This window comes from Zeus faber, assembly GCF_960531495.2.
Source record: "Zeus faber genome assembly, chromosome: 6".
Classification (NCBI taxonomy): Eukaryota; Metazoa; Chordata; class Actinopteri; order Zeiformes; family Zeidae; genus Zeus; species Zeus faber.
Genome location: NC_137201.1, coordinates 1041246 through 1052375, shown reverse-complemented (window position 1 = coordinate 1052375; position 11130 = coordinate 1041246).

The window sequence follows — 11130 nt, the reverse complement described above, 5'->3', positions numbered from 1 at the left end:
GGCAAGTCTGGTTTGATGTTGTTCTTTCTTGTAATAAACTTATTATTATAATCAAGTTGGCGTCAGCGGAGATTCCTTCTTCATCACCACATCATCGACAACAAAGAAACAACTAATTGGCGTCACGAACAGGATGTGTTGGGCCTCACCTGCCAATGCCGTCAGCTTCAGCGAAGTTACCACTTTAAACACCTCAGGGTGAGTGTTCTCTCACAAATATGAGCTACTGTGTGGTCTGTGAAGCGGTTGTGTTTTGTGCAGGTAGGCTGCACTGACAAGAGCAAATTGTGCGTAGATGAGAGATGATGTGTTGATGTGTGAAGTGAGTTTCCGTCTTAATTGGGGTTTATTAAGTTGTAAAAGACGTAAATAAGAAGAATCTGATTAAAAACATAATTTGTTAAAAGCTGGCCAAAGTGAAAATTTTGATGAAATAAGAGAATTATAAATGAGTCGACGTTAAAATATAAGGTAAAGCGCTGTTGGAGTCTTTGGATCATCAGATGAATTGCTGGACAGACATGTCTGTGTGTGTGTGTGTGGGCCGCGGCTAAAGATGCGTGGAGAGATCTTTGTAATGTTTGTGTGTATGTGTAAATGATTTATAAGATATGTGTTACTTAATAGATATACATAGGTGGTGAGTGGTTTGAGTAATACATAAGGAAAGACATTTTTGCCTCTTTAGTGATAAAAATATGATAAAATATATGAGCCTTTTTTAAGGACGTTTATACATTTGATAAAACATATATGAGCCTTTTTTAAGGACGTTTGTACGTTTTTTAAATATGTGAGCCTTTTACAGGATGTTTATACATATATAAGCCATTTTAAGGAAGTTTGTAGATTTGATAAAAATATGAGCCTTCTGAGAGAAGGAGTAGAGCAACCAGCAACAGTTTGCTTACACATGCATGTACACATTCAGAAAAAGAAAGAAAAATCTCCTGTTCTGATTTTGTTAGTAGGATTTGTGGATTGTTTGATTTGCGGGTTCCTTCTTTGTCTTTTCATGCTTGTGTGTATGTGACTGTACTTGCTGTGAGTTTTGTCCGGTTGAAATAGAAGGAGAAGCTGGTTACAGGATGTTCACTCACTGACGACCAGTCCATACTGGAAGTTTTGGCTAAATTTAAGTGGAGCAAGGGGTGGTGCTTCATACGGAGTGGGAAATTAGTTAACTCCTCATGACAAGAGGAGCTGTGAAGAAGCCCCCCCTCTACTCTTTTCTCTCAATATGTTAGAAGAAAAAATAAAAATTAAATTAAATTAAATAGATATATAGAATAAAAATAATTACTTGAAGGTGATATCAGATTGACTAATATACTTTTACTCTAAACATTGCTTTATTTCAAATGCGTGAGAAATAGGAAAGCTGATAATGCATGTCTCACTGAATGATATTACAGTGTGTATAAGTATTTAGAGTGATCCTAAGACACTGAACTCTTGTGTTGTTCTTTTTATTTTTTCTTTCTTCCTCTCCTTTACTGTGCTGTGTGAGAGCTGTGGGAAAGACAGAGAAGATGGAATGTGTCTGAATTGGATCATCCAAGGGGCAGATGTCAAGACATCTGGCAGTGCGTCACAGACACTGGAGCTTGCGGATGAGGAATCCTGAATCCTGTTTGAACAAGGCCAGTTAGGTTTTATCCACAAACTCTTTCAATAGACACCTGCATTTACCAATATGTGTATACATTTAGTTATGACCTACATAACTGACACATGTTGAGCTTGTTTTCACAGATAGGCTTACAGTAGTTCTTTTTCACATATTATATTTGCAATTATTTAGTGGGAGACTTGGCAACGGACTGACTAATTAAGGCATTTGCCTAATTAATGGAGTATTATTGATTTGATTGATCACTTGTGGAAAAGCTGATTTGATTCAAATACTGTTGAGTGCTGTGAATATTGGTTTCTGAGTATGGTTTACCTTGATTGAGGCTGTTTTGAGATTGAACATTGATATAATTTTGATAATTTAAGATAAATGAGTGTGATCAGATGCATCAGATGATGAACAAGTGATTTTGCTTTCATAAGTGGAAAGCTATTGGTCTCCTTTGGGGTTGGTCAATTCAGTTGTTTTTGGTGTGATTACACGGTGCTTTATCAATAATTTTTTACAATTTAGAATAAAACAAAATAAGAGGGTCATTATGATGTCAAAAATGGATACTAAAATTACAAAAGCAATCACTCCTGTTGATGTAGTGCGAAAGAATAATCCCCTTGTTAAAGATATTGCAAAAATATCAGAAAAATGGAGCAAGTGTTGGCCTGACATTGAACAACCATGGCAGTTGAAGGAACTCTTAACCCGGATGTGATTAAAATAATGCAGGTGCCTGTGTCCACATATAAAGTAAATCAAAAGAAAGGTAAGAAGGGAAAGAGACGCACGGAGAAAAGAAAAACAGAACTTGGCATTCTGCAGCTGTTCGAAAAGGAGGGACAGAAATTGGTCGAAGCTGCAAAAGAAAAAAGGGAACGGAGTATACAAGAAGTAAAGAAAAATGATAAGGAAACAGAAAAATTGATGGAGAAGATTAAGGCACCCTTCTCACATACAGCATCTGTAAAGAAGCCCCAGCCTTATGAGAAGGAGGTGAAGTTCACTGATGTTTATCCCCAGCTCCCAGTGATTACACAGGAGGGCAACTATCTCTTCAAAGATGAGGATGAGCAAATAATAGAGTTGGGCAAGGCTACAACAACCATAAAGATGTACCCAAGTTCCAACAGTACAAAGAAGAAGGAACCGTTTGGGAAGCAGACAATGAGTCAGAAGTCTGGAAATAGGAGAAGAGATTGTGAGTGATTCAGACGAAGCTATTGGAGGATACGACCCAGCAGTCAGACGGATGTTGGCTAAAGAAGAGAAAAGAGGAGAAGGAGAAGAATGACAAGAAGAATGAGGAGAAGAAGGAGAAAAAGGAAAAGAAGGATGCTGAAGATGGAGCTGCCAGGCAAGACGAAAAGAGGAAGGCCAAAGAGAAGGTTTATGGATCTGGTGATGCAGGAAAATGCGCAGAACAGAAGGAAGATGCGCAGAACAGAAGGTATTGTAGGCAGATGATGCACTGTGGCGCCCCCTAACGGGAGCAGCCGAAAAAGGAGGAGAATTCCGGTCTTGTTACAGTTAATAAAAGAATTTGGCGATTTTTATTTTCATGTCAAATTTAAGTAAATCAGTTCCGGAATCTTGGTGGTGGAATTCGGAAGTAAAGGAGCAGCTATGAAGATAAACACTGATGAGTATCTTGATAAAGAGCATGACATTGAGAAAAGTGTGGCACATGTGACTTTAATGGTGGCTAAAGGATTTGAGCAGAAGCATATAGGAGAAATGATGGCAGAAGCTGAGGAAGCCATTTTTGCACCAATAAAGGAGAATCTTGCTATCTGGATGAGTGAAGAACAGAAGTTCATGAAAATCATGATCTCAGCTCAAGGACAAGGACAACCAAAAGAACCAATACCCACTAAAGGAATAGGCAATCAAAGGGATTGAACCACAAATTGAAGGGCTGTTAAAAGCAGGTGTAGTGGAAATATGTCCGGATCCTCAGAGTAATACACCTATATTGCCTCTAAAGAAGCCAGATGAGTCCTGTCGCTTGGTACATGATTTAAGAGTGAGAAATTAAGTGGCGGCAGACTTTCCAGCTGATGTACCAGGTCCACATATCTTGTTAGCCCAAATTCCTCCAGAGGCTACACACTGGAATGTAGCCTCTGGAGGTTACATTCCAGTGTGTAGAATTGTTTACTTAATTCTCACAGTGTTGGATTTGTCTGGAGCATTTTTCAGTGTTCCACTGAGCGAAGAGAGTCAAGGGTGTGAAGTAAATTCTTCCGCACTGATCAGTGAGGTTAATCTGCCCGCTACAGGAAGACAAAACTGAGAATATCCAAGATTATTTATTCTGCAGAATAAAGAGAAAGATTCAATACTGCTCCAAAGCAGCGCTCGGATCAATCTGATCTCAGAAAAAGACAGGAGGCTTTATACAGAAGAAACAGGGTGTGGTTTGGGTTAGAGGTCTCCGACGAGTCTGCCCCCCCCCACTAACTGTCTTCTTGGGTGCCCCCCCTTCCTAGAATGTAAATAACAGGTACTTGCAAACTTGACCTGGCAGAATGGGGGTTGCATGACAATGCAGTTCCCCAGGAGTGTTCCTCATCTCTATAGACGGTATCGGATTCTTTCATATTGGAATTGACATTGTAGGAACATTTCTCTTTACATAACTAAAAGGGGTTCCTGGGGGGAACAGACACAAATGTTTTAAAACCCCCTTTTGGAGGTAGAGGCCTTTGTCTTCATTCACAATAGTTGATCGTAAACATTTTTCCCTCACATTTCCTCCTCTTGTTCCTATTGGAACAACACCATAAGAAAAAATGTAATAATGCTAAATTCCATATAATGTAATTTTGATACAATACAATTATACTTCACAGATTTTGTTCAATTATATCTTATTGGAATCTACTAGTAAAAAATATATATATCCGCATCTAATACTAAATTTACCTATATGAACTCAACCAATTCCAGATATAATTCAAGGATATCTCCACCTCAAATTGGCCAAAACTCTCTTCTCACATTTGGCTGGAGAAAAGTAAAAGACCAGTAAGGGTTATCTACTATACTATGACAACGCATGTATTTCATATGTGGCTTTTGTCGACAGAAGACAGACTTAACCGCATTGGTCTCCTGGTAAGAAATTCATGCAGGGACAGTCGTGTTGCACCATGTGATCGTCCTCGCATTCCCGTCATCACTAATGACAGGAATAAAAACTCAGTAGAGCTTACCTTTACTGGGATTCCATTCTGAAAAACATGTCAATTATCACCAAAATATTTTAATCATGACAAAGCGTCAGCTTGAAAAGTCCATCATGAGGTTCCTGCATTGTTCTAAGCACAATCATTATGTTTACTTAATTCTCTAACTATATCCCTCCTTTTTGACAAATGCTACCTACCATATGTCAAACAAGTAAAACAATGAAAAAAACTTGTGGGAAAGATACAGCTCAGTACGTACTGTACCAAGTGGCTCTGCCACTCCAATAATTTAGTGCAGGATGCCTTTGAGTAAAGGAAAAAACCAAGTTAGTGAGCTTGTGTCCTCATCTGTGGAGGAGACAACCATCATTAGACAGAGCATAAATTGGGTACGGCGGCTTTGTTGGCTGCATTGGCTCCAACATTTACTATAGAGATGGGGTCAAGTACATTAATGTAAACAACACAAATAGGAAGATCAAAATGGGGGGGTGATGACATCACAACATTAAACAGATGTTCTGTATGTCTCATCAAACAGGTATGCTGCACCGTATCTCACTTGCCTGTACATATTCATGCAATCAAAAATAAAAACAAAAAAAAAATAGTCTACCACAGATAGAAACACAAACACAACCACAGACAAAAACAGATGACGGACAAACAAACCAAAACAAAAACCCTCCTCTTGTTGTACTCATGAATTCAAATCATTGTAGTTGCACTTTTCAAGAACTTCAGTAGCAAGATTTGGGTGGGCCGAAGCCACAAGGGCTATCGCTGTCAAGCAATCATGTGAATCTCCATAAGAGTAAAGAAGAGAAGTTGGAGTAAGCAAAGTGAAAGTTGCACATGTCGATGATGGAGAGGTGATGTCTGAGAGAAACAAACCGGTTTGCTTCGTAGCAAGATAAAGGCTACAGCATGTAATCAACCCAATGAACCCAGCACCGAGTTTCCGAGCATAGTATGCAACAAGACGTAGTTTATTTCCATAAGATTGCAACAACACAGCTTACATTAAACGATCTTATTCATCCACAGTTAAAGTAATCCAGCAAACCAAAACCCCATCCAGCAAAGTGTTGGAGCTGGTGCAAAAAACTTCAAAAAGCAACAAAAGGTTCTACCGTGTAATGGCTTGGCAAGCATTGCCTTGTTCCATGATCCAAAAACAACGTTCTTTTGTGCCGGCTGGAGTTATAAGGGAAAAAATAGAAACTGTAAACATCTTGTTCTAAGTATGTTAGGAATTCCTCTGTATCAACAACACAAGTAGATCAATAAACTACAATATTCTAATAAGTGTGCTGCCATTGATAAATTCAAAATCAGTCAAAATAAAATTTCCGTAACCTGGCTGAAGAAAACATTCCTGGAGGCTCCACATATCTTCAACAACGAGTTAAGCAACTAGAGAAGGTAAAGGAAAATGTGATTCACATACTAAAACATTTTAATATTTAGCACTCAATACTATATTCCCATTTTAGATTATTATTTATTTATTTGTATAATTCTTACTTATACCCTTAAAGGTACAATTAATGACCGCAAACAATAAGCCTGATATGTCAGCAGTCACCAATCTAATAGAACCCTAACGTCATCAATCTAATAGGAGCCTGACCGGTGTTGATAAATAACATTTGATCAACTATCGATTTCTCATGGTTAATTTACATTACTCAACTCCTAAAAATTACATATATTATGTGTTAAGCTTTGAACTGCTAGTCTTACCTTTTGGAGAGGGAGTATTGCACTATAAGTCCCATCATTCTGCAGTCTGATTAGAGAAAAATGGAGAGCTTATTTGGCATTCCAATCAAGTTAACACGTTTTTAAAACAAATATATATGTATAATGACAATAACATAGCCAGCATTCAAATTGAGACCATCTAAAACCTAGAAGGGCTATTAATAACATATTTGTCAATTAATGAAACAATCCCTTTTTATCTATAAACAGTGCCTAATTATGTCTCTACTTAATTATTGAATTTACAAACTATTAAAAACCTTTTCCTAAAATTTTGGAAAATTATTTAATTTAAATTTAGCAATATTATTAATAGAATGTAGTATTTCTTAGAAATAATCTGTGTATTATCAGGATAGACAGATTGATAAAACAATGGCTGAGAAAACACAGAAGCAGTCCTTATGGTAATCACACAGATATCATTTACAGATATCGTCTACCACTGTAAGAAGCAGTGTCATAGAGATAATCACTCCAGGGTGCTCTGACAACAGTGTCCCTGAGTGTTAACACAGTAATCGTTAACTCAGCTTCTGAAGATTGTTTCAACAACTAGACCAGACAACTAGAATGTCATATTAAAATAAGAACTAATCAAGAATTATTCTGGTTGTATAATGCACTCTATAATATCTGATGCTTTTATACATTTTAACGATTGAGCTCAATATGGGATATAGAGCTAAATTCAGTCAAGGTCTCACCTTTTATATACTTGCATGCATATCATCTCAAAAGAATTCCAATATAGCCTATTAAATAATCAAATTTGCAAATCAGTTAAATACAAATAGTAATAATATCAACAATGCACAAGGACCTTTTAATGCTGGACATGTTATGGCCTTACTCATTTGTAGGGCAATTCTCTTTGATCTGATCTCTTTGTTAGTCCTTCAGGTCTTCTCAATCAGACGCAGTCACATCTACACTACACGTCAAAACTCAAAACTGCAGTCAGTGGATTTCTGCTTAAAACTGCGGAAATAAAACACTGAATAGATGGGTTGGTTAATTCATCAATATATAATTACATTACTCGAATCGCAAGATATTTTCACTTTTAAACTTAAGAATTTTGAATGTCCAAATTTAAAAAAAACAACATCTAAATGGCCAACGTATTTCACATTTATTTAAGTGTTTAAATTTTTAGTAAGTAAAGTACACAATCCATTACCTCTCCTGTGTACAAAACAAAACAATTATTCCTCTTTGTTAAACTACTTGTTAAATGTTATTCTGTATATCAACATCTACCTTATTCAATGTCAAATCGAGATTACTTCTAGAGTAAGACAAAAATAAAAATTAATAGTATTAATAATGTTGTTCGATCAACTTAAACAATCACCAGCCCTACTGAGAAAAACTAAAGAATAACCGGCAAGGATTTAAAACATACAAATACAGTTGTATCTCACACCAAAACTTACAATTCACTCATGCAATATCATGATTTAATGTATAGTGTTCAATCTATACCATTTAGTTATTTATTATATCCTTTGATTTAGAATTACCAATTTACTAATGCTTTGTGCCATTCAATTTGTTACTGTTGTAACACTGCAGACTATCCCACTGTGGGATAGATAAAAGATTATCTTATCTCAACCAGCAGATCACTTTTACGCAAGAACAAAAGGGAAAAATAAAGTAAATTTAAAAAAGAATAACTCTTTATAAACCAAAAACGAATTCATTTCTGCTGCTCCTATGCATCATATCTGCTCTCCGCGATGTCTTAAAACATATTTTGGAAGCAATTTTCTTTTTAATTTATATTGATCAATTTAGTTTTACCAATTTTGGAATGCTTTTCCATAAAATCTATTAACAAAACACCAACTATAGTTCTCAAAAAACAAAACTCACCATACTCTTAACCTTACCAAAACAATTTAATGAACCAAAAACACTTTCCAGCAACTTAAAACCACAACACTATTGTCAAGAGAGTCAAGATTCAAGATTCAAGATTCAAGATTTTTATTTGTCACATACATATACATACTTCCATACATATATGCAGTGAAATGTAATGCAACGCACCCGGTGATAGCACACAATATGTCCTAGGAAAAAATAAAAAATAAAATAAAGAATAAAATACAATAAAAATAAAATTGAAATAAAATGGAATAGATAGAAGGAATATGCCTATGTGTATACAGATATGTGCATTTAAAGTGGCATGTGAATTAAAGTGGCATGTGAATGTGAATAGAGGGAGTAGTGTTTGGGATAATACAGCACAGTATACAACAGTACGGCGCAGCAATACGGCATCACGAACAACCCTGAACAGTGACACAGTATGCGGTACAGTATGCTACATACAGTAAAGTAGGTAGTGGAGCCTAGTGCATGGCTCAGTTAGGACCCCTGGTGAGGTCAGCGTTGACAGTTCTAATGGCGTGCGGGAAAAAACTCCGTCTCAGTCTCTCTGTTCTCGCTGTGTGACTGCGGAGGCGCTTGCCTGACCGCAGCAGCTGGAACAGTCCGTTGTTGGGGTGATGAGGATCCTTCATGATCCTACGGGCTCTGCTACTACACCTCCTGGTGTATAACTCCTGCAAGGGGGGGAGGGTAGTTCCAGTGGTACGTTCAGCTGAACGCACCACCCTCTGCAGGGCCCGCCTGTCCTGGGCAGTACAGTTCCCAAACCAGGCAGTGATGTTGCCTGTCAGGATGCTCTCCACTGCTCCAGAGTAGAAGGACTTGAGGATCCTCACCGAGACCCGGAATTTCCTCAGCTGCCTGAGGTGGTAGAGACGCTGCCTCGCCTTTCTCACCAGAGTGTCTGTGTGAACAGTCCATGTTAAGTCCTCTGTGATGTGGACTCCCAGATATCTGAAGCTGCTCACCCTATCGACAGAAGTCCCATTAATCCACAAGGGCGCGTGCGTCCTCGATTGTGATCCACGCCTAAAGTCCACAATCAGCTCCTTGGTTTTGCTGACGTTCAGGTGGAGGCTGTTGTCCTGGCACCAGAGTGACAGGTCAGCCACCTCCTCGCGGTAGGCCTTCTCATTGCAGTCGGTGATCAGGCCCACGACCACGGTGTCGTCAGCAAACTTCAACAACACAATCATCTCTCTAAACACAATCCAACAGTTCAAACTGTGCAATATCTATTCATACTACCACAGCATAGATCTCTGTTGTACAACATTTGACTATTAGTTAAATTATTCAGTTCTGCAGCTTCCTCTGCTGAACCAATGTCCTACTAAAATGACTTTTACATGTACTCTTCTCCAAGTTTCATCCTAAACAAAGAATCCCAAATGCATCATGGGCAAACTTTCTCACTTTCATTGTCATTGTAAAAATAAAAATGTGCTTATTCATTTAAAACCTTACGGTATCCTTTCTAGCAATCCTACCAGATATTTCAGATTATAATGCTACCTTTACACCAAGGACTGCTGTGTGAAACTAGTTTAAAATGTTATGTACAGCACACATACCCTGCTTTTCTTGCATTTATACATTCGCTTGTTTCATTGAGATTTTATCAGCCAGGAGGCTAAACAAAACCCAAGAAACTGTCTCTCCGAACTGACTTCTCATCCACACGTGTTCCAGAGTGGCCAGACACCAATTTGATCACGCAGGATTTATGTGAAAGTGTTTTATACTGCAAATAGAGTCACACAGTGGGCCCTTGAACTCCGTTCTCCTCCTAACTATTTAAAACTTACTGAAACTAGTTAGAAAGTAAGTCCCATAGCCGGATTATCAATACCTCCAAAATGAAATCTAAACAAAATAGTAAAAAACAATAAACAAAACAATAATTAAAATTATGATAATAACAATTATTATTTTGTCTTTTATTTTATTTTTATTCCCTCTTTCTTTTTAATAAATTTTACTCTAGTTATTAATTACATTTATTGTATTTCTACAACACCAGAAGTTTCTCTCCTTCCCTCAACGCTTCTGCTCGGAGTAAACAAGAGAAAGAAACATTCTGACTTTATTTATTAATTAATCTAATGTATCTTGACAATAACAGAAGTTTCTTACCTATTCCCAACGCTTTGCTAGGAGGGATCAACAATACTCTAGTTATTATGTATTCAATAATGTTTGAATAAAGAATAAAGAGAAAGATTCAATACTGCTCCAAAGCAGCGCTCGGATCAATCTGATCTCACAGAAAAAGACAGGAGGCTTTATACAGAAGAAACAGGGTGTGGTTTGGGTTAGAGGTCTCCGACGAGTCTGCCCCCCAACTGTCTTCCTGGGTGCCCCCCCTTCCTAGAATGTAAATAACAGGTACTTGCAAACTTGGCCTGGCAGAATGGGGGTTGCATGACAATGCAGTTCCCCAGGAGTGTTCCTCATCTCTATAGACGGTATCGGATTCTTTCATATTGGAATTGACATTGTAGGAACATTTCTCTTTACATAACTAAAAGGGGATCCTGGGGGGACAGACACAAATGTTTTAAAACCCCCTTGTGGAGGTAGAGGCCTTTGTCCTCATTCACAATAGTTGATCGTAATCTTTTTTCCCTCACAAGG